At 42.3% G+C, this 21,145-nt stretch overlaps 1 pseudogene across 1 annotated transcript in view; it reads right to left on the bottom strand.

Moving 5' to 3' along the window:
• LOC122556204 (thioredoxin reductase-like selenoprotein T) overlaps positions 1-21,145 on the bottom strand; it is a 37,104-nt pseudogene that overhangs the window by 13,887 nt on the left and 2,072 nt on the right. Inside the window, exon 2 of the transcript XR_015759107.1 lies at positions 167-277. The product of XR_015759107.1 is annotated as a thioredoxin reductase-like selenoprotein T (transcript). The remainder of the gene's footprint in view (positions 1-166; positions 278-21,145) is intronic.

Raw genomic sequence — 21,145 nt, 5'->3', positions numbered from 1 at the left:
ATTTTGTCATAGAAAAGCTAAATATCCATTAACTGCTCATAGTGTATATTTGAACGACACAGACCACCATCAACCAAGGAAAGGTTGCAGCAGTTGGAAGGACAACTCACTTTACAAAACAAAAAACTTACGACATATTTTAAAATAATTATAAGACAGACATTACCTGTAGATAGGTTGTGGAAGGTAATTTTCTCCTTCGATACGGATGTCGGGATACCGCTGGCTAATAACCCGCGTATACTCCTCAAACACCTTCCTGTACCCTCAGGAGATACTTGTGGGGGGGGGGGGGGGAAAACAATGCAATTAGTTTCATCCTAAGGAAGAAGAAAAATACTAAGGGAAGAACAAAGCAATCATCATTGACAAGAGAAGACAGGGATAGCATGAAAGCAAAAGAAAAAGCATACAATGTGGTGAAGCTAGAGGATTGGTAAGCCTATTATTAAAAACAAACTTAAAAAGAGCTATTTGGACGTGTAGGAGAGAGATGAAATATAACAGTAAGCTAGGGAGTAATAACAGACATGATCACAAGTCTTTTTTTAAGATATATAAAAGGTGAGAGAGAAGTGAGTGTGGACATTGGACCACTGGAAAGAGAGGCTGGAGAAGCAGTAATGGGGAACTACGAAATGCCTGGGGAACTAAATAGATACTTGGCATCAGTTTTCATGTTGGACTTCACCATTGTATGCTTTTTACCAGAACTTCAAGGGGGCAGGCAGGAGGCTCAAGGTGAGCACACGGGCAATGACTAATCAGAAGGTGCTGACTAGGGTGAAAGGTCTGAAGGTCAATAAATCAGCTGGACCAGATGAACTACACCCCAATTTTCTGAAGGATATAGCTGAGGAGATCATAAAGGCATTGGTCTTTCAAGAATTACTGCAGTCAGGAAAAGGTCCACTACTTTTCATCATTTATATAAATGATTTGGATGTGAGCATAGGAGGTATAGTTATTAAGTTTGCAGATGACACCAAAATTGAAGTAGAGTACAGTGAAGAAGGTTACCTCAGATTACAACAGTGCAGGTTCATAGCTCCTTGAAAGTCGAGTCGCAGGTAGATAGGATAGTGAAGGCGGCGTTTGGTATGCATTCCTTTATTGGTCAGGGTATTGAGTACAGGAGTTGGGAGGTCATGATGCAGCTGTACAGGACATTGGTTAGGCCACTGTTGGAATATTGCATGCAATTCTGGTCTCCTTCCTATCGGAAAGATGTTGCGAAACTTGAAAGGGTTCAGAAAAGATTTACAAGGATGTTGCCAGAGTTGGAGGATTTGAGCTATAGGGAGAGGTTGAACAGGCTGGGGCCGGTTTGCCCGGAGCGTCGGAGGCTGAGGGGAGACATTATAGAGGTTTATAAAATCATGAGGGGCAATAAATAAACAAAGTCTTTGCCCTGGGGTGGGGGAGTCCAGAACTAGAGGGCATAGGTTTAGGGTGAGAGGGGAAAGATATAAGAGAGACCTAAGGAGCAACGTTTTCACGCAGAGGGTGCTGCATCCATGGAATGAGCTGCCAGAGGATGTGGTGGAGGCTAGTACAATTGCAACATTAAAAAGCATCTGGATGGGTATATGAATAGGAAGGGTTTGGAGGGATATGGGCTGGCAGGTGCGACTAGATTGGGTTGGGATATCTTGTCGGCGTGGACAAGTTGGACATCTCTATGACTGTATGACTGGACAAAAATGGCTACATCTAGCACCCATGCAAGAAGGGATGAAGGCAAAACTATAGGCCAGTTAGCCTAGCCTGCTTCATTGGTAAAAACTTAAAGTCCATCATTAAAATTGAGATTGCAAGGTACTTGGACGCACCTGGTAAAATTCAACTAAGTTAGCATGGCTTTGTGGTCACGTCTGATAAACCTGTTAGAATTCTTTGTGAGGGTAATGAGCAAGTTAGACAAAGGACAGTAAGTGGACGTGATTTATTTGGATTTCCAGAAGGCCTTTGACAAGGTGCCACACAGAAAGCTACTAAACAAGCTAAGAGCCCATGGTGTTGGGGCAAGGTACTGGCAAGAATAGAAGGCTGGCTAGAAGACAGAGTGGTGATAACTGGGTCTTTTTCAGGATGGCAGTCACTGACTACTGGAGTTTTTCAGGAGTCAGTGTTGAGACAACAACTATTCACACTATAACATTAATCATCTGAATGAGGAACTGAGAGCATTGTTGCTAGGTTTGCAGATGACAAAAAAAAGGTAGGAACAGATAGCTTAGATGGAGCGAGGAGGCTGCAGAAGGACTTGGACAGGTCAGGAGAGTGGTTACGCATGGAATACAATGTGGAAAAGTGTGGGGTTATGCATTTGGTCAGAAGAGGTGTAGACTATTGTCTAAGTGGGGAGAGGCTTAGCAAATCTGTAGCACAAACGGACTTGGGAGTCCTAGTTCCAAGTCCTTTGAAAGTTAATGTGCAGGTTCAGTTGGCAGTTAAGACAGCAAATACAATGTTAGCATTCATTTGAAGAGGGCTAGAATACAACAGCAGAGATGTACTGCTGTAAAGCTGTTAGATTCTTTTACCCGTGAGATTCTTTCACACTTGATGCAACTATAACACACCAATTTCTGTGAACAATCAACCAAGTTTATTAAAAGCACAGTACAGTACAAGCTTTCTGGAGAAACCTTTAACACACACCTCACAGAGCTTACGGGGTCGTGGCAAAAGCTCTCCCTAAACAAAGGAGAACAGTCTTTGTACAAAACTCTCAACATCATAGTCAGTACTGCCCGCAAGATAACGCTCAGCCATCCCCTCAGTCACATGCCACTCAAGATACAATGCAGTGACCACCTCACCTCCAGAAACAATGGAATGCAAATCATCCTTTAATGGTCAAATCTGTTGCAAATTGTTTTTTGTAACTATAGGGGAGTAGTCAAATTCCAACTGTAAAGTTCTTATTGATTTCTGGATGAAAATGTAAATCATCCTGAATGGCAAGGAAATAGCCATGTAAACCTCCCAACATTTCATCTATAAGACAAAGACACACAACCTTACCCCCGGGGCATTCAATTTCTTGCAGGTCAGCAGAGCAAATTAACTCTTTTATATCTCACAGGAAAGGCTGTAAAAGGTTCTAGGTCAGGGAGGTACTAATCCAGAATAAGGTTCTAGTCAGACCACATTTGAAATATTGAGAGCAGTTTCGGACCTCTCATCTAACGATCAATGTGCTGGAGGTGTCCACAGGTGGTTTACAAGAATGTTCACAGGGATAAGGGCTCATCATATGAGGAGTGGTAGACAAGTCTGGGTTTGCATTTCATGGAATTTAAAAGGATAAGGGGATCTCATTGAAACTTAGAGAATACTGAGAGGCCTGGATGGAATGGAAGTGGAGATGATGTTTCTACTACCAGACCCAAGTGCACAGCTTCAGAATGAAGAGACGATCTTTTAGAATTGAAATGAAGAGAAATTTCCTCAGTCAGAGTGGTGAATCTGTGGAAAAGATTGCCACAGAACTCTGTGAATGTATTTACGACAGAGATAGACAGGTTTGTGATTAGTAAGGAGATCAAGGGTAATGGGGAAAAGGCAGGAAAATGGGGTTGAGAAACGTATCAGCCATGCTCAAATAGTGGAACAGACTCAGTGGGCCAAATGGCCTAATTCTGCTTCCATATCTTATGGCATGATCTAAGTTCTCTGTCTCAGTAAGATAGCTTTATATGGCATTTTCTTTTGAAACCAATGTGACATTTCAGATTTTAAGCCATCTAAACACATTTAATCAGTAGGTCCCTTTGTAGATAATGGCACTACTCAATGAAACAGAAGGGCACAGAAGGCAACACCAGATTTGAATTGCCTGTTGATTTCGTTTGGCATTTATAAATATGATTCTGGATCAGTGGTGCTGGAAGAGCACAACAATTCAGGCAGCATCCGAATATGAGCCAGGGTTTCATAACTTGAGAGTTATCCAATCATTTTTGAGAGAAAAAAATACCATAAAGTTGAAACATGAGTAGGGATGCTTGGATAGATTTGGCAATACTACTTCCCACAGTTGCTTACCCTCCATAATCAAAACGATTGACTAATTCATCTAGAAAGCTGCGAGTACAACTCAGCAAGGATTAAATATCTGAAGAAAAGGGATATGGGAAAAGACAACTGACATAGTTTATAGCTTGAGGTCTTATGCCATGACCTCCGTCATAGAGCTGTGCAATCTAAAGAGGGAGTGACATATTTCACATCACCCATACCCAACATGATAAAAATGGACATGGCAGTAAGATTGAGAAGGCTCTTTGATTGCATTACATTCAAGAGAAAAGATGGCTGAGTGGTATTATTGCTAAACAATTCAGAGACCCAGGTAATGTTCCAGGCACCTGAGTTTGATTCCCGCCATGGTAATTCTCATGGAATTTGAATTTTTAAAAAAATCTGAATTCAGGGTCCAAAACCGAACATCACTACCATTCTTTAGAAGAGGAAACTGCCATCCTCATCTGGTCTGATCTATATGTGATCCCCAGACCCACAGTAGTGCGGTTGACTCATAACAGCCCTCTGGGCAATTAGGGCAGTAAATGCTTGCCAGCAACACCCATATCCCAGGAATTTTTTAAAAATCACAATAAATGCTCAACAGAACAAGATCTTTGGAGCACATTGGTAGTGTTCCTACTTCTGGGTTAGAGGATCTGGGTTGAAGTCCCACCTCAGGCTGTTAAAAACCACTGACTCTCGTGGCACAGTGGTATTGTGCTCATTCAAGTCCCACCTGCCTTGGAGATGTGCTGTAACATGACCAAACAAGTTGACTAAAGATATTAAAATATATTAAAAATGGATCAAGTATAAAAACCTGAAATTCTGAGGTTCCCCTTGACAGTGACAGAAATGGTAATGATCAAAACTTACACGTGAAAGAAAGACTTTTAATATTTATCATCACAGCCTGACAGATGCTGGAACCGGAAAAAAACTTAGTCTTCAAATGACTTTTTAACATGCAGAACACTGACCCTATGTATGGGTGCTAACACTGATACCTGATTGATCAAGGAGAAAGATGAATGTACAAATTACGCTTCCAATTTACAGAAAAGTACATTGTTGCAGACAGAACGTTATTTGCCCTGGACAGGTAAGTACACACTAGGAGAAAGTGAGGACTGCAGATGCTGGAGATCAGAGCTGAAAAATGTGTTGCTGGAAAAGCGCAGCAGGTCAGGCAGCATCCAAGGAGCAGGAGAATCAACGTTTCGGGCATAAGCCTGCAAGTACATCTCCAAGTGACCCCTCATCCTGACTTGCAGGTGAAGGCAACTACAATGACAGCATTTATTTGACAGGACTTGAATATAAAAGCAGGGACGTACTTCTGAGGCTCTATAAGGCTCTGATCAGCCCACATTTGGTGTATTGTGCGTCGTTTTGGGCCTCAATTCTCAAAAAGGATGTACTGGCCCGAGAGCATATTCAGAGGAGATTCACGAGAATGGTCCCAGGAATGAACAGCTTAACAGATGAGGGATGTTTGAGGACTCTAGGTCTATATTCAATGGAGTTTAGAAGGATAAAAGGGGATCTAATTAAATCATACAGAATACCGAGTGGCCTGGACACAGTAGATGTTGGGAAGATGCTTCCATTGGTAGAAGAGACTAGGGCACAACCTTACAGTAAAGGAAAGACCTTTTAGAATGGACATAAGGAGAAACCTCTTCAGCCAGAAAGTGGTGAATCTATGGAATTTGTGGCCATAGAAGGCTGTGGAGGCCAGGTCACTGAGTATATTTAAGACTGAGATAGATAGGTTCTTGATTATCAAGGGGATCAAGGGTTACAGAGGAAAAGCAGGAGAATAGGGTTGAGAAACCTATCGGCCATTATTGAATGTTGGAGCGGACTTAATGGTCTAATTCCTGCTCTTATGTCTTATGGTCTTATATCACCATTCCTTCAGTATTGTTGGATCAAAGTCCTGGAACACCTTCCCTGATGGCATTGTGGGTGTATCTTCTCAAGGACAACTAGGACTGGACAATAAATGCTAATCCAGACAGGAGCACTTGCATCCTGTGGCTGAGATTTTATAAACAGATGCTCAATGCATTGTGATCTCAGACAAACTAACAATCTGACAAGTCTGCACTTGCTATCCTCTGGTCGAGATAACTGGGAGTCATTACAATTCCTTAACACAGCTATTGAGAAACTGGGAAATACTAATCTGAATATGCATCATGTAGAAAAAGGAAATACAGTTCTAATAAAGCTACATCCTATACACTTGGGCAGCACGGTGGCTCAGTGGTTAGCACTGCTGCCTCACAGTGCCAGAGACCCAGGTTCAATTCCCGCCTCAGGCGACTGACTGTGTGGAGTTTGCACATTCTCCTCGTGTCTACGTGGGTTTCCTCCGGGTGCTCCGGTTTCCTCCCACAGTCCAAAGAATGTGCAGGTTAGGTGAATTGGCCATGCTAAATTGCCTGTAGTGTTAGGTGAAAGGGTCAATGTTGGGGAATGGGTCTGGGTGGGTTGCACTTCGGCGGGTCGGTGTGGACTTGTTGGGCCGAAGGGCCTGTTTCCACACTGTAAGTAATCTATTCTAATCTACGTAGCCATCTAAAGTTGGCACAGGTTCAAAAAGAGTTGGATTATATTGTCTTAGGTGTGTAGCAGCAAATGTAGTTCCCCATAGTAATGGTGCCAAAACCAGATGGTAGCTATGTGCAGAATATCACAAAGTCAATGCAGTTAAAGTCTGATTTCTATCCTATTCCACATTTGGATGACTGTATTGAGAAGGCAACAGGTATCTTCATCCGAAAGAGTGAAGGAAATTTTGGCTTTCGTGACAGCAAATGGACTGCACCAGTTTAGAGTCATTCCATTTGGTATGAAAAGTTCACCAACCACATTTCAAAGACAAGCCATAAAGTTATTTTGGGATTACTCAATTGTGTGGTGTACATAGATGATCTGGTGAGTTTTAGCCACACACACAAGGAATATTTGGACCATCTATTGGAACTGTTCAACTACAGGAGGCAGGTTTGTGATAAACCGGGCTAGGACTGAGTTTGCAAACGCCAAGTCACATCCCTGAACCATGTTGTTTGACATGTACAGCCTCATGGGATGTGAAAACAAAGATTACAGGGAAGTTTCCCATACCATCAACAAAATACTATGATTCCTGAGATTGAGTAGCTGTTAAATCAGAAGTTCATACCAAATTTTAACAGTGTGCTTGCTCGACTGACTAACTTGTTGAAGAAGTGCAGAAAAATTCAGTGGATGGAAGAATGTCAGAAGGGGGGAAGAGGGGTGAAGCAGAGGCAAAATGGAAAACAGGGGAGAAGGGTAGCAAAGGGGGAAGAGGAGAGGAAAAGGTGATGAGAGAGTGGGGAGCGAGAGAAAGAGACAAATCAAGAAATAAGAGGTATAGAACAGTGAAAAAAAAATCTAAAAAAAAAATAAAATTATCTGAAGTTGTTGAATCCAATGTTGAGACCGGCAGGCTGTAACTTGCCTAGTCGGAAGATGAGATGCTGTTCCTCCAGTTTGCGTTGAGCTTCACTGGAACATTGCAACAGGCCAAGGACAGACATGTGGGCATGGAAGCAGGATTGGGTGTTAAAGTGGCAAGCCACAGAAGGTCCGGGACCTGATTGCGTACAGACCGAAGGTGCTCAGCCGGGCGATCACCCAGTCGACGTTTTGTCTCTCCGATAAAGAAGAGACCACATTGGGAGTAACGAATGCAATAGACCAAATTGAAAGAGGTACAAGTGAAACGCTGCTTAATCTGAAATGAGTGTCTGGAGCCTTGGTGAGCATAGAAGAGGTAAAAGGGCAGGTGTTGCACCTTCTGCGATTGCATGGGAAGGTGCCGTGTGTGATGGGAGAGGTGTTAAGTGTGATGGGAAGGTGCTGTGATGGGAGAGGTGTTAGGTGTGATGGAAGGTGCCATGTGTGATGGGAGAGGTGTTAGGTGTGATGGGAAGGTGCCATATGTGATGGGAGAGGTGTTAGGTGTGATGGGAAGGTGCCATGTGTGATGGGAGAGGTGTTAGGTGTGATGGGAAGTGCTGTGATGGGAGAGGTGTTAGGTGTGATGGGAAGGTGCCATGTGTGATGGGAGAGGTGTTAGGTGTGATGGGAGAGGTGTTAGGTGTGATGGGGAGGTGCCGTATGTGATGGGAGAGGTGTTAGGTGTGATGGGAAGGTGCCATGTGTGATGGAAGAGGTATTAGGTGTGATGGGAAGGTGCCATGTGTGATGGAAGAGGTATTAGGTGTGATGGGAAGTGCTGTGTGTGATGGGAGAGGTGTTAGGTGTGATGGAGTGGACTAGGTTGTCCCAGAGGGAACGAGTGCAGACAGGGGGAGGGAAAGGAAGGTGTGTTTAGTGGTGGCGTCGTGTTGGAGTTAGCAAAAATGGCGGAGGATTATTCTTTGCATGTGAAGGCTGGTGGGGTGAAAGGTGAGAACAAGAGGGACCCTATCCTTGTTCTGGGAGGGGAGGGAGCGGTTGAGGATCGTGGCACGGGAGATGGACCGCATGCTGTCGAGAGCCCTGTCAACAACTTTGGGTGAGAAGCCACGGTTGAAGAAGAAGGAGCATATATTAGGAGCACCACTTTGGAAAGTGGCCTCATCGCAACAAATGCGGCGGAGGCGAAGGACCTGAGAGAAAGGGATAGAGTCCTTACAGGACATATGGTGAGAAGAGCTGTAGTCCATATAGCTGTGGGAGTCAGTGGGCTTGTAATGGATATTAGTGGATGGACTATTGCCGGAAATGGAGACAGAAAGGTCAAGGAAAGGAAGGCAAGTGTCAGAGATGGACCAGGTGAAGGTGATGGAGGGATGGAATCTGGAAGCGAAGTGTATGAAATTTTCCAGGTCAGGACAAGAGCATGAAACCACACCGATGACTAGTTTTGTCCCTGTAAACCTCTGCAACAGTACAAAACACTTGCAGGTATTGTGCATTTACACCAGTTATGTAGGTCCATTTCCAGCCAACAAAATAACAGCAGACAGGATTGGCAGACTACAGTGTGTAACTGCATTTCAAAGATCTAAATACAATAAGTTTTTGAAAGAAACACAGTTTGTTTATTTTTATGTAAATTCCAAAGGGAGATATTAGAGGAATTTGTTTTTTTTCCCTTTTTATGGCCCATGTACTCTCTGGTTTCTCATCAATAAAACTCAGAATCAAAAACACCTGAGAGAAAATAAAAGGCATTGAAAACAGCTCTTTGAATCTCAAAGGAAATTGTAGACCTGATGAAAATAATGAAATTGAAACCCTAGAGTTCAGCTGTGAAATTAAAGCAAATTTCAAAAACACCAGAGTTAGCAAGATCACCAACTCAATGGCACACACCCTAACTTGTTTAGGGTCTGTTGACAAACAAAAACAGAAACTGCAGGAGAAATTGGGGGAGCGATGGTCTCTCGATATTATTGCTAGACTACTAATCCAGAAATTCAGCTCATGTTCTGGGGACCCAGGTTTGAATCCTGCCATGGCAGACAGTGGAATCTGAATTCAGTAACAAAGTCTGGAATTAGGAATCTACTGAATATTGTCAAATCATTGCCAATTGTCCAAAGAATCCCTTCTGTCTTACTAATGACCTTCAGGGAAGGCAATCTGTCACCCTCATCTCGTCTGGCCTACATGTGACTCTAGACACAGTGTTTGACTCTCAACTGCCCTCTGAAATGGCCTAACAAGCCACTTAGTTCAAGAGCTGTTAGGGACAGGCAATAAATGTTGGCCAACCAGGATGCACACATCCGAGAGAATTTTACAAAAACTCAGGCAGCACCTATGGAGAGAAAACAGAAGTAATGTTTTGGGTCCAGTAATCCTTCTTGTTTAGGGTCTATTACTATGTGTATCCACAGGTGTATGATATATCGTGTAATATGTAGGTTAGCAAAGTCAGTAAGTTTTCTGCACATCTTCGTTTGTTTGCCTCTCGTTTTCAGTCTACACCACTGGTTGGCCACAATGTTAAAACAAAGTATTTTCATGTCAGTACACAGCTTCTCCAGTTTCATGTCCTCAGCTATGCCTCCTACTGGCAATATGAAAACTGGGTCCCTCATAGCCCAACCTGAAACTTCAAAGAAACCTGGAGGAGGTTTATCCCACCAGTGCGTGGACACACAACTGGCATTCATGAACCAAACTCGCAGCAGTTATTGTTGAATACCTCCAATGTCTTATGGATATCTTGGGAGAGGACGAGGTTAAGAGAATAAATCTGGACAAAATCGGGAGCATAGCCCAAAGGTGGGGGGGGGGGGAATGGACTAATATCTAAACATGATATCTTTCTGACAACTCTGCCACCAAACACTATCAAGCAAGATGCTTTCCATTCCTTTTGTTTCCTCACTGACAAGTCCAAAGGCATTAAAAGGTATATAAATAAAGAAATATCAGATTTATTAATATAATTAAACTTAAAATTTGGGGTTCAATTGTAAAATTAAAGCAAATTTAAAACAAAAATGCTACCAAAGTTCTGCAATATCACCAACTCAATAAACAGTTACAAGTTCGGAGTCTTCCTTTGCTAAGTCCACCCAATGGGTCAACGTATTGTATCAAGTCTGGTGGTGAGTTCAGACAACAAACTTTCTACTTTGCTCTGCCAGCTCATTTCTCATTTTCGTAGGCAAAAACAATGATTGCAGATGCTGGAAACCAGATTCTGGAATAGAGTGGTGCTGGAAAAGCCCAGCAGTTCAGGTAGCATCCGTGGAGCAGTAAAATTGACGGTTCGGGCAAAAGCCCTTCATTAGGAATACAGGCAGAGTGCCTGAAGGGTGGAGAGATAAATGAGAGGAGGGTGGGGAGAAAGTCGCGTAGAGTACAATTAGTAAATGGGGGTGGGGATGAAGGTGATAGGTCAGGGAGGAGGGCGGAGTGGATAGGGGTGGAAAAGAAGATAAGCCGGTAGGACAGGTCATGGGCACAGGACTCTGCCTTTATTCCTGATGAAGGGCTTTTGCCTGAAACGTCGATTTTACTGCTCCTCGATGCTGCCTGAACTGTTGTGCTTTTCCAGCACCAATCTATTCCACTTCTCATTTTCACCTAAGGAACACTGGGAAGGCTGGGAGGGGGACCCGACTTGTGCGGAGCTCAGGTTCTCCATAGTTTTGCCCAAGCTTGTGTTCTCAAGAGGACATTCCAGTTTTGCTAGAGTGTACACACAGTTGACCACCATGATGCCAACCAAAGTCTTAAGAGATGGAATGCTGCCAACGTAGAATAAAAAATAATGTGCAAAATATACTTCGCTTCATCACTGAGGCATCCTGCGTGACTGGTTTGATTTCCTATGGGATACAAGAATAGACTGAGTGCAGAATCAATTAAAATGTTGACGTTTCAGATTGCGTCCGCCTAAGGTAATATTACAGAAAAGCGTCACATTATGTTTCTTCCCTGATTCTATTAATCTACAATACTCAGTGCTCGGCTTTTTCTCTAGTGTCAATTCAAAGTGAAGTAGTTGACGCTACTTCAGTGAATGTTTTTAAAGCTAAGATACATTTTTTTTTGAACAATGAAGGCATTAAGGGTGACAGTGAGGGTGCATAAATAGAGATGAGGCCACAAAAAGATCAGCCATGATCTTATTGAATGGTGGAGCAGGCTCAAAAGGGCCAGATGGCCTACTCCTGCTCCTAGTTCTTAGGTTATGTTTTTATTTCAATCACTCCTTTGCGGAGCCTTTTATTTTCTTTGCAAACCTAAATATACCCTGTGACTTACTCTGCGAGCATATCCCAGACTGGTGTTCTCGCATCACAATCAGCAAAGCTTACTATGAAACTGGAATGAGCACAAACCAACAGAGACTATTATATATCAGTATTTGGCCATTTGTGTTCCCTGATCTCCGCTCAGAATTAGATTTCCTTTTAATATACAGGTCCTGAATCTATAATACTTCCAGTATTACAACAGTAACTACACCTTAGAAGACTGGACTTACCCAAAAGTGCAGGGTTAACTTAGTAAAACTACAACACGGGACTACTTCCATGCCAAACAATTGAAGCAGTATGCAAGTGACAAGGCTAAGCAATCTCACAAGCAATGGATCTCATTCAAATTTTATCGTCCTGCTACATCTAGTCATGAATGGCGGTGGGCAACCAAACAACTCTCAGGAAGTGGAAGCTCTTTGAGTATACCCATCTTCAATGGTGAGGGAGCCCAGAATATCAAAACAAATGGCAAAAATTAAGCATTTGTATTAGCCTTCAGCCAGAATGCAAAATGGATGAACCATCTCTGCCACATACTATCAACAAACAGCTGATGGCATTATATATGCAAAGGTACTGGCGACATTCCCAACAACAGTACTGAAGACTGGTACTCCTGATCTAACTACGTCCATAACCAAGCAGTTCCAGGCTATCTATAGGTATGTCAGGAATAAAAGAATGACTAGGGTAGGAATAGGTCCAGTCAAGGATAATAGTGGGAAGTTGCGTGTGGAGGCTGAAGAGATTGGGGAGACACTGAATGAATACTTTTCGTCAGTATTCACTCAGGAACAGGACATTGTTGCCGATGTGAATATTGAGTCACAATTAATTAGAATGGACGGCTTTGAGGTATGTAGGGAAGAGGTGTTGGAAATTCTGGAAAGGGTGAAAATAGATAAGTCCCCTGGGCCTGATGGCATTTATCCTAGGATTCTCTGGGAAGCAAGGGAGGAGATTGCAGAGCCATTGGCCTTGATTTTTATGTCCTCGTTGTCTACAGGAATGGTGCCAGTAGACTGGAGGATCGCAAATGTGGTTCCCTTGTTCAAAAAGGGGAGTAGGGATAACCCTAGTAACTATAGGCCGGTGAGTCTCACTTTTGTTGTGGGCAAAGTCTTAGAGAGAATTGTAAGGCTTAGGATTTATGAACATCTGGATGGGAATAATGTGATCAAGGATAGTCAGCATGGTTTTGTGAAGGGCAGGTCGTGCCTCACAAACCTTATGGAATTCTTTGAGAAGGTGACTAAGGAGGTAGACGAGGGTAAAGCGGTAGATGTGGTGTATATGGATTTTAGTAAGGCGTTTGATAAGGTTCCCCATGGTAGGCTACTGCAAAAAATACGGAGGTATGGCATTGAGGGGGAGTTGGAGGTTTGGATTAGGAATTGGCTGGCTGGAAGAAGACAGAGGGTAGTAGTTGATGGTAAAGGTTCATCTTGGAGTGCAGTTACTAGCGGTGTTCCGCAAGGATCTGTTTTGGGACCATTGCTGTTTGTCATTTTTATAAATGACCTGGAGGAGGGGCTAGAAGGTTGGGTGAGCAAGTTTGCGGATGATACGAAAGTCGGTGGAGTTGTTGACAGTGAGGAAGGATGTGTCAGGTTACAGCGGGATATAGATAAATTGCAGAGCTGGGCAGAAAGGTGGCAAATGGAGTTCAACGTAAGTAAGTGTGAGGTGATTCACTTTGGTAAGAGTAACAAAAAGACGGGGTACTGGGCTAATGGTCGGATACTTGGTAGTGTGGTTGAGCAGAGGGATCTTGGTGTCCATGTACACAGATCTCTGAAAGTTGCCACCCAGGTAAATAGTGCGGTGAAGAAGGCATATGGCGCACTGGCTTTTATTGGTAGAGGAATTGAGGTCCGGAACCCTGAGGTCATGTTGCAGTTGTAAAAGACTCTGGTGCGGCCGCATCTGCAGTATTGTGTGCAGTTTTGGTCGCCATACTATAGGAAGGATGTGGAGGCACTGGAACGGGGGCAGAGGAGGTTTACCAGGATGTTGCCTGGTATGGTAGGAAGATCGTATGAGGAAAGGCTGAAGCACTTGGGGCTGTTTTCATTGGAGAAAAAAAGGTTTAGGGGTGACTTGATAGAGGTGTACAAGATGATTAGGGGTTTAGATAGGGTTGACCATGAGAACCTTTTTCCACGTATGGAGTCAGCTATTACGAGGGGGCATAGCTTTAAATTAAGGGGTGGTAGGTATAGGACAGATGTTAGGGGTAGATTCTTTACTCAGCGAGTCGTGAGCTCATGGAATGTCCTGCCAGTAGCAGTGGTGGACTCTCCCTCTTTATGGGCATTTAAACGGGCATTGGATAGGCATATGGAGGATAGTGGGCTAGTGTAGGTTAGGTGGGCTTGGGTCGGCGCAACATCGAGGGCCAAAGGGCCTGTACTGCGCTGTATTTTTCTATGTTCTATGTAACAGCGACTGGCAATGGTGGACATCCGCCAATTACCAACCTACCAGTCTATTCTCCATCATCAGCAAACTGATCAAAGGGGCTGTTGACAGTGCTAACAATTAGCATTTGCGAAGGAATAAGTGCCTTGTTGATGCTTCAATTGGATTCAGCCAGAGCCCCCTACTCAGTCCCTGACCTTATGACAACCTTGGTGCAAATATGTACAATGAACTGAACTCCACAGGCAAGGTGAGAGTGACTGTCCTTGAATTCAAGGCTGCAATTGATCAGACATAAAATCAAGAAACCCAAACATAACTCGAGTCAATGGGGATTGGTGATAAACCCTCCGCTGGTTAAGGCCATACTCATCTCAAGTCTTGGGAGGAGCACTATAGACTCAGTCTTACTGGGTCGCCGCCATCTTGGATCCCCCGGCCATACTCATCTCAAAGGAAGACCGTTGTGGATGTTGAATTTCAACCATATGTTATCAGATATTCCCAAGAGACTTCCAGAGAGGTGTCCAAGACCCAATATTCGGCTGCTTTATCAATGACCATCCACACATCGTTAGCTCAGAAGTGGGGATGCTCACCGAATCCCCACCGTCAACATGCTGGGAGTTGTCAACAACTAGAAACTGACCTGGACCAACCATATAAATTCTGCAGCTACAAGAGTAACTCAGCAACTGAAAATTCTGTGAATAACTCACTTCCTGTCTTTTCTGTCCATTCAACAATTCTCAATCCATGCTCATGTATTATCCCTCATCCCATGAGCTCTACTTTTTTGTAGTAACTTTCTGTGGCATCTTTTGAAAATGCAAGTACACGTATGCTCCCAATTCTCCTATAGGCCTTGCTCATTTTGAGAATGTGTATAGAGTATAAGCATTCAGAGAAAGTGTTAAGTTCTGAGTTTTGTGAGACTAGAGGTTCAGCTGAGCATGACTTGCATTAAATAAGAACTTAGAATTAACAATGGGGCGATGCAGGCAAGGGTAATGGGTTAACAAGATAGATAAGCAGTCATTAGGTACAGCCATTTAACAATATTGCAGGCATTCGGTATGTGAGGTCAGTTTCACAAAGTGAAAAGTATTCATTATGTCAAAACAGATGGCTTAATCTTTATTATTGACACTCACTGATTGTAATGGTCACCCAATCAATATGTATGTTGTCTTATCTGGCTGCTCCTTCCTGTAAAGTGACGATATAATCCCTTCAGAAAATGCTGTTCCAGAGAAGACCATAAACTCATGTCTCAGTGTACATGGGCGATCGTTCTCTCTCCCTCCAGGGTCCAGGATAAAGATGAAGGAGGTAAAGCTATACTGTGTCTCAATGTTTTGCTTCGACCGGGGATGGGGTGCGGAATTTGACAATATCAAATTCAAAAACTTCCAAAAGATTTGTTCTTTATGACTTGAGATGCTCACAATTGTGAAAGGCACTATATAACTCTTAAATATGCTTCAAAACACTACCTTGTATTGTACAAACTTGCATTGTAAAAAGTATATGAGGAGAAAGTAAGGACTGCAGATCAGAATTGAGAGTGGTGCTGGAAAAGCACAGCAGGTCAGGCAGCATCTGAGGATCAGGAGAATACACGTTTTGGGCATAAGCCCTTCATCAGTAATGAAGTATAATAAGTATGCATAACACAAACCTAGCCACTCAAGATAGGATGCAACAATATGTACAATTTATCTATTTCTTAACCTATCATCCTGAGGGAAAGACTACAAAATAGCATTCCTACAAATAAACATCTCAGATCAAGCTCAAATAAAATTAAATTGGCAGGTGATTAATCAGAATCGACAACACACACACTGATCCCAAGAGTGAAGCAACCAAATTAATCAGAGCCACCCAATGAACAACCCTAATGTCATTTTTTTCCCTGCAAAGGTAGCTGCAATGTAAACAGCTGCAATGTCATTGGCCCATTTTCTAATTGGAAAAGTAACATGAATATATGCATTCGGCTCGACAACTGTAATGTTCATCAGAAATGACAAGTTTAAGGCAAACATCGCAATATTTAGAAAAGCCCAATTCAGGTGAAATTCCAAATACAGGTAGGGTGACAAAAAAAACATGTTGCCATGTCACAAAGCAAAAAAACATTACTTATCCTCAAGTGACAAGTCCAGCTTCAAGTTCTACTGTGTTTATGAGGCTGAAATGTTGCTGCTCCTGTGATCGGAGCGCAGCTGTGAAGGGATTGTTTATTGTTCCTTAGCTTAGAGGGAAGGGTGTTACTGGAGTCCAAATCATTCTGCACATTTTGCTCTGCTCATACGAAGTACGGAAAAAATGCGTCAATATCCTGGATGGTGGCGGCACCTCATGGGCTGATCAAACCACACATGATATAAAATCTAATTAGAACAATCTGGCTACAGGGCTTGAACAGCGTGGAATACCTGAGTTTTAGTTGTTATTTCAACTTAATTGCACATTGTTAGTCAAATTTTGCTGGCTCAACCCTTTTTTTGCCAGGTGACAAGTTGGCAGAGGTTTATTTTTTTGGAACACTACTGGGTTAGCCATTACTCTTTAGAACCCCAACCTTTGAAATGAGGAACAATGGCATGAAAGCACAAGATATTTTAAGTTTCTGGCAGGACATTAGATGTATTGAAATTTGTAAAGACAACATACATTTAGAAAGTAAGCATTTCATGAGCTGAATATTTAAATTGCTGGAAGCAAAGTTTTTGTATAATTCCTGCTATTCAGTTCAGTGAACCTTTAGGCAACCAGCTTCATCTTGTGTAGAGAGAAATACCTTGGGTAAACAAGCAAACTGTGTCACAATAATGCTGCATTATACTAAACCAAAACATCCAAAGGTCTGCAAAATACCTGAAAATTTAAACCTCAAAGCAGCAACTTATTCATTGATCCTAACTTTTCCAGACAGAATTTAATTGTCAGTATCATTACAAAAGGCAAAATGTTTTGATCCAAACATCTACATTGCTAGCTAAAATCCATTATTTAATTTAGCACTTTTTAAACGAAAAACAAGCTGCGGGGGAAGGGGTAGTGGTTGCCTCATCTCAGGTATTTTCCTAAAATTATTTAAATCTGCACTCAGCAGTAACCAACCTTTCTTTCCGCCCTGAAATCCTGCAACATGTTTGTTCATCTCAAAGGCATGTGCATCTTTCCTGCTTCAAATGCTCAAATTTGATTAAGCATACTGAAATGGTCCCTAAACAAAATTCTCTGAATGTAACCAAGTCATAGAGGGCTCTTGTGGTGCAGGGACAGGGACACTAGGGAAGCCTGGGTTCAAGTCCCACCTGCTTCAGAGGTGTGTAATAACATTTCTGATCAAGCTAATTAGAAAATTAAGTTAAATTTTTAAAAATTAAGAAATGTAACTAAGTCACGGAGGATACTTGTGATGTGGTGGTAGTGTCCCTATCCCTGAACTGGGAGGCTTGGGTTCAAGTCCCACCTGCTCTACAGGTGTGTCATAACATTTCTGGTCAGGTTGATTCGAAAATATCTGCAACCAAGGACTCCAGAACTAGATGGCATAGGTTTAGAGTGAGAGGGGAAAGATGAAAAAGAGACCTAAGGGGCAACTTTTTCCACATAGAGGGTGGTGCATGTACAGAATGAGCTGCCAGAAGAAATGGTGGAGACAGGTGCAATTACAGCATTTAAAAGGCATCTGGATGGGTATATGAATAGGAAGGATTGAGAGAGATATGGGCCAGATGCTTGGCAAATGGGACTAGATTAGGTTAGGATATCTGGTGGAGTTGGACCAGAGCGAGTTGGACAGAAGGGTCTGTTTCTGTGCTCTACTGACTCTAAGCCATATTCATCCTTCAACATGTTTGGCAGACCACTGAGAATGGAGGAGGAGGAGAAATTTCTTCACTCAAAAGGCAGTGCATCTTTAGAAATCTCTGCTCCAGAGGGCTGTATATGCTCTGTTGTTGCATATGACTGAGATTGATAGTTTTCTACATATTGAAAACATCAAGGGATAGTGCAGGAAAATGGTGCTCAAGTGGAAGGTCAGTCACATTCTCTCACCGAACGCAGGATTAACATGAAAGGCTGAATGGTCCTCTCCTGCTGCTATTTCCTTTGTCATGCACAGGAGAGGCCCTTTGGCCCACCAATTCTGCACCTGTCTACATGAATTCCTTTTTCCAGCACTTGGCTCATAGACTTGAATGTTATGATATTTCAACTGCTCATACATGTACCTTTTTAAAAATTCTATTAAGTTTACCACCTCCATTGCCCTCCTAGACAATGCAGTCCAGATTCCCACTACCCTCAGTGAAAAATGTTTTCCTCAAATTTGGTGGATTAACCATGCTAAGTTGCCCATTGTGTTCAAGGATGTGTTGGTTAGGTCAGGGATAAGTGTAGGGTAATAGGGTAGGGGAATGTGTCTGGGTGAGTTACTCTTCAGCAGGTCAGTATGAACTTGTTGGGCTAAAGGGCCTGTTTCCACACTGTAGGGATTCTATGATTTGAAATCCCACTAAACTTCCTGCCCTTCTCCTTAAAATTATGCTTGCTTGTTAATGACCCTTCAACTACTGACCCCTCCTGGCCATTCTATCCATGTCCCCCATAATCTTATACACCTCAATCAGTTCAATCTGAGCCTTCTCAGCTCGAAAGAAGCCAATCTGAACATATTCAGCTCTCTGCATAATGTAACTGCTCCAATCCAGGCACCATCCTGAAAGAGATTAGTAAATCCTAGTTTCATTAACAGACAACTCATACCAGCAGTTCAAGAGACCTCAGAACACCAGGCAGAGTGCAGTTTTGACATCCTCCAAGATAAAGCAGCCCCCTTGAACAGCTTCCCTCCATCATCTTAAAGATGCATTCCCTGTGGTAATATCATTGCAGTGGACCCTACCCACAAAAGACATTACGCTAACTCGCAACTCTTCGGGAAGTAGCATCTCCCAAACTCACAATGTCTACACCCAGATGAATAAGGGCAGCAAATGCATGGGAGTACTACCATCTCCAATGGTTGACAAATCCCTCAACATCCTGACTTGGAACCAATTGCCTTTCCTTCATCAGCACTGGGTCAACATTCTAGAAATTCGTACCTAATAGTATTAAAGTACAGATTTGAAGCAGCCCAGGGAAGCCCTTGTGGACCTATAAGCGTCTCTTGGTTCATCCCAGAGATCGTACTCTCTGGTAGTCTGGAATTAAAAAAAACTCTTACAGACAGTTTAGTTTAATTTTAGTCATCCCCTTTATTTACCAATAGCATTACTGTTACAAAATAACACTGATAAGTTAGACTAACTAGGTTCTAATAACCGAGAGTAGGATATCAGCTCTTCAAGAGCCCTAGCAGGCTACTCTGCTGTACCATCACAGACAGTCTTCCTTTATACAAAAAGTTTACAAAAACACTGCATGTTCTTAACTAGACAGATAACGGTGAAGGACAATAATTCGTAAGGGAGAGAAGTTAATTGATACCAAGTTTCATTTCGAGGTCAGAATCAAACACTTTATTAAGTTTACAAGGGAACAAACGTGAATGTTATCACTCAGTGTCCTGTTTTTACAGATTCACTGATGTGAAGGCAAATGCTCTTAATTGCCTTACAGCATCCAGTTATCACTTGATGAGAACCGATGTTTTTAACCTTCTGCATAACTTGGGTTCCCCTTTTTTGTCGTGGCCCAACCCTTCCTGCTTGTCTATTTTCTAGTGTGCAGCAAATGTGTTCTATAATTTAACATTAAATTTCAGCCTAAATGTTTAAGGACAAGTCTTTATGGCTATAGGCTTTCTCATTACCTCCCTTTTGTCATTTCATGACAATAGCACTGAGAGAAGCTGTACACCACACAGGTTGCAATCATTCATGAAAATTGGATTCTAATACTGGCCACGCCACGATACCACATCCACATCTTGTGAATTTATCAAAAAAGAAGCCATCAGTACCATGGCTAGGTAGTCTTTCTTTACAAGACTGTAAGGTGCAAGTTACTAAAATGTACATCAAAACTGAGCTCAATTCTATTTTCATCCAAAGTTCACAAATCAATCATTTCCAGCATAGTTCACTGAGCATTGGAGAAACCCTTGGATGAATGTTCTCTACACTAGCAAATAATGTCCGAATTATTTTGATGTCACAACTGGAAAGTAATTAAGTACAAATCAGGGATTGAAACTGGGCAATCCTTTCCACCATGAGCCAATGTCTTGAATATTCCATCACGGTTACTGCTCAAAAATATTATGGGCTCCAGCCCATCAACTAGGTAGATTATTACAAAGTTAGGTTCCACAATGGAGATAAGCTATTTAATTAAGATCAAGCAGAAACTAATTAATGTTAAAGCACTATTCAAAGCAAGATGAAAGGCCTCTTCAGCCCAAAGCCATGTTCTTTCCTCTTTCAATATTACTATTATTAAGAAAGGTGTTAAACCAGTTATCACTGATAAAGGACATTTGCCAAGCAACATCACGGGACTTAAAATTTGAGCTGTAGGTTCTTTATCAATCATTGATTCATAAATCCAATGAAAGCTGGTCACATTACCAGATAATAATTAGCCAACTCAGGACAGTTCAAGTATTACAAAACAGATAGGGGAAATTTATATAAAATAGTATATGCAAGAAAGTGAACAAAATATGCAGGCAGTAACCAAGTTGCAAACAGGTTCGACACTGAAGTCCCTTCACAAGTTGATTTGTATCTAAGTCTGAACACAATACAGGACAATATAAAATAGTCGTAAGTGCAGGAAATGTTCATATATCTGATCTTTAAAATTACATCCCTGTATAGGATCAGTCATTAGGTCTGTTTGTAAATTGGAGATTCCCTATACTCTCAAATCACATGAGGATGATGTCA

This window comes from Chiloscyllium plagiosum, unplaced genomic scaffold (assembly GCF_037043375.1).
Source record: "Chiloscyllium plagiosum isolate Xiang-an unplaced genomic scaffold, Cpla_swu_hap1 HiC_scaffold_13, whole genome shotgun sequence".
Lineage (NCBI taxonomy): Eukaryota > Metazoa > Chordata > Chondrichthyes > Orectolobiformes > Hemiscylliidae > Chiloscyllium > Chiloscyllium plagiosum.
Note: the sequence above shows the minus strand (reverse complement) of the source record. Positions and strands in the feature narration are given on the sequence as shown.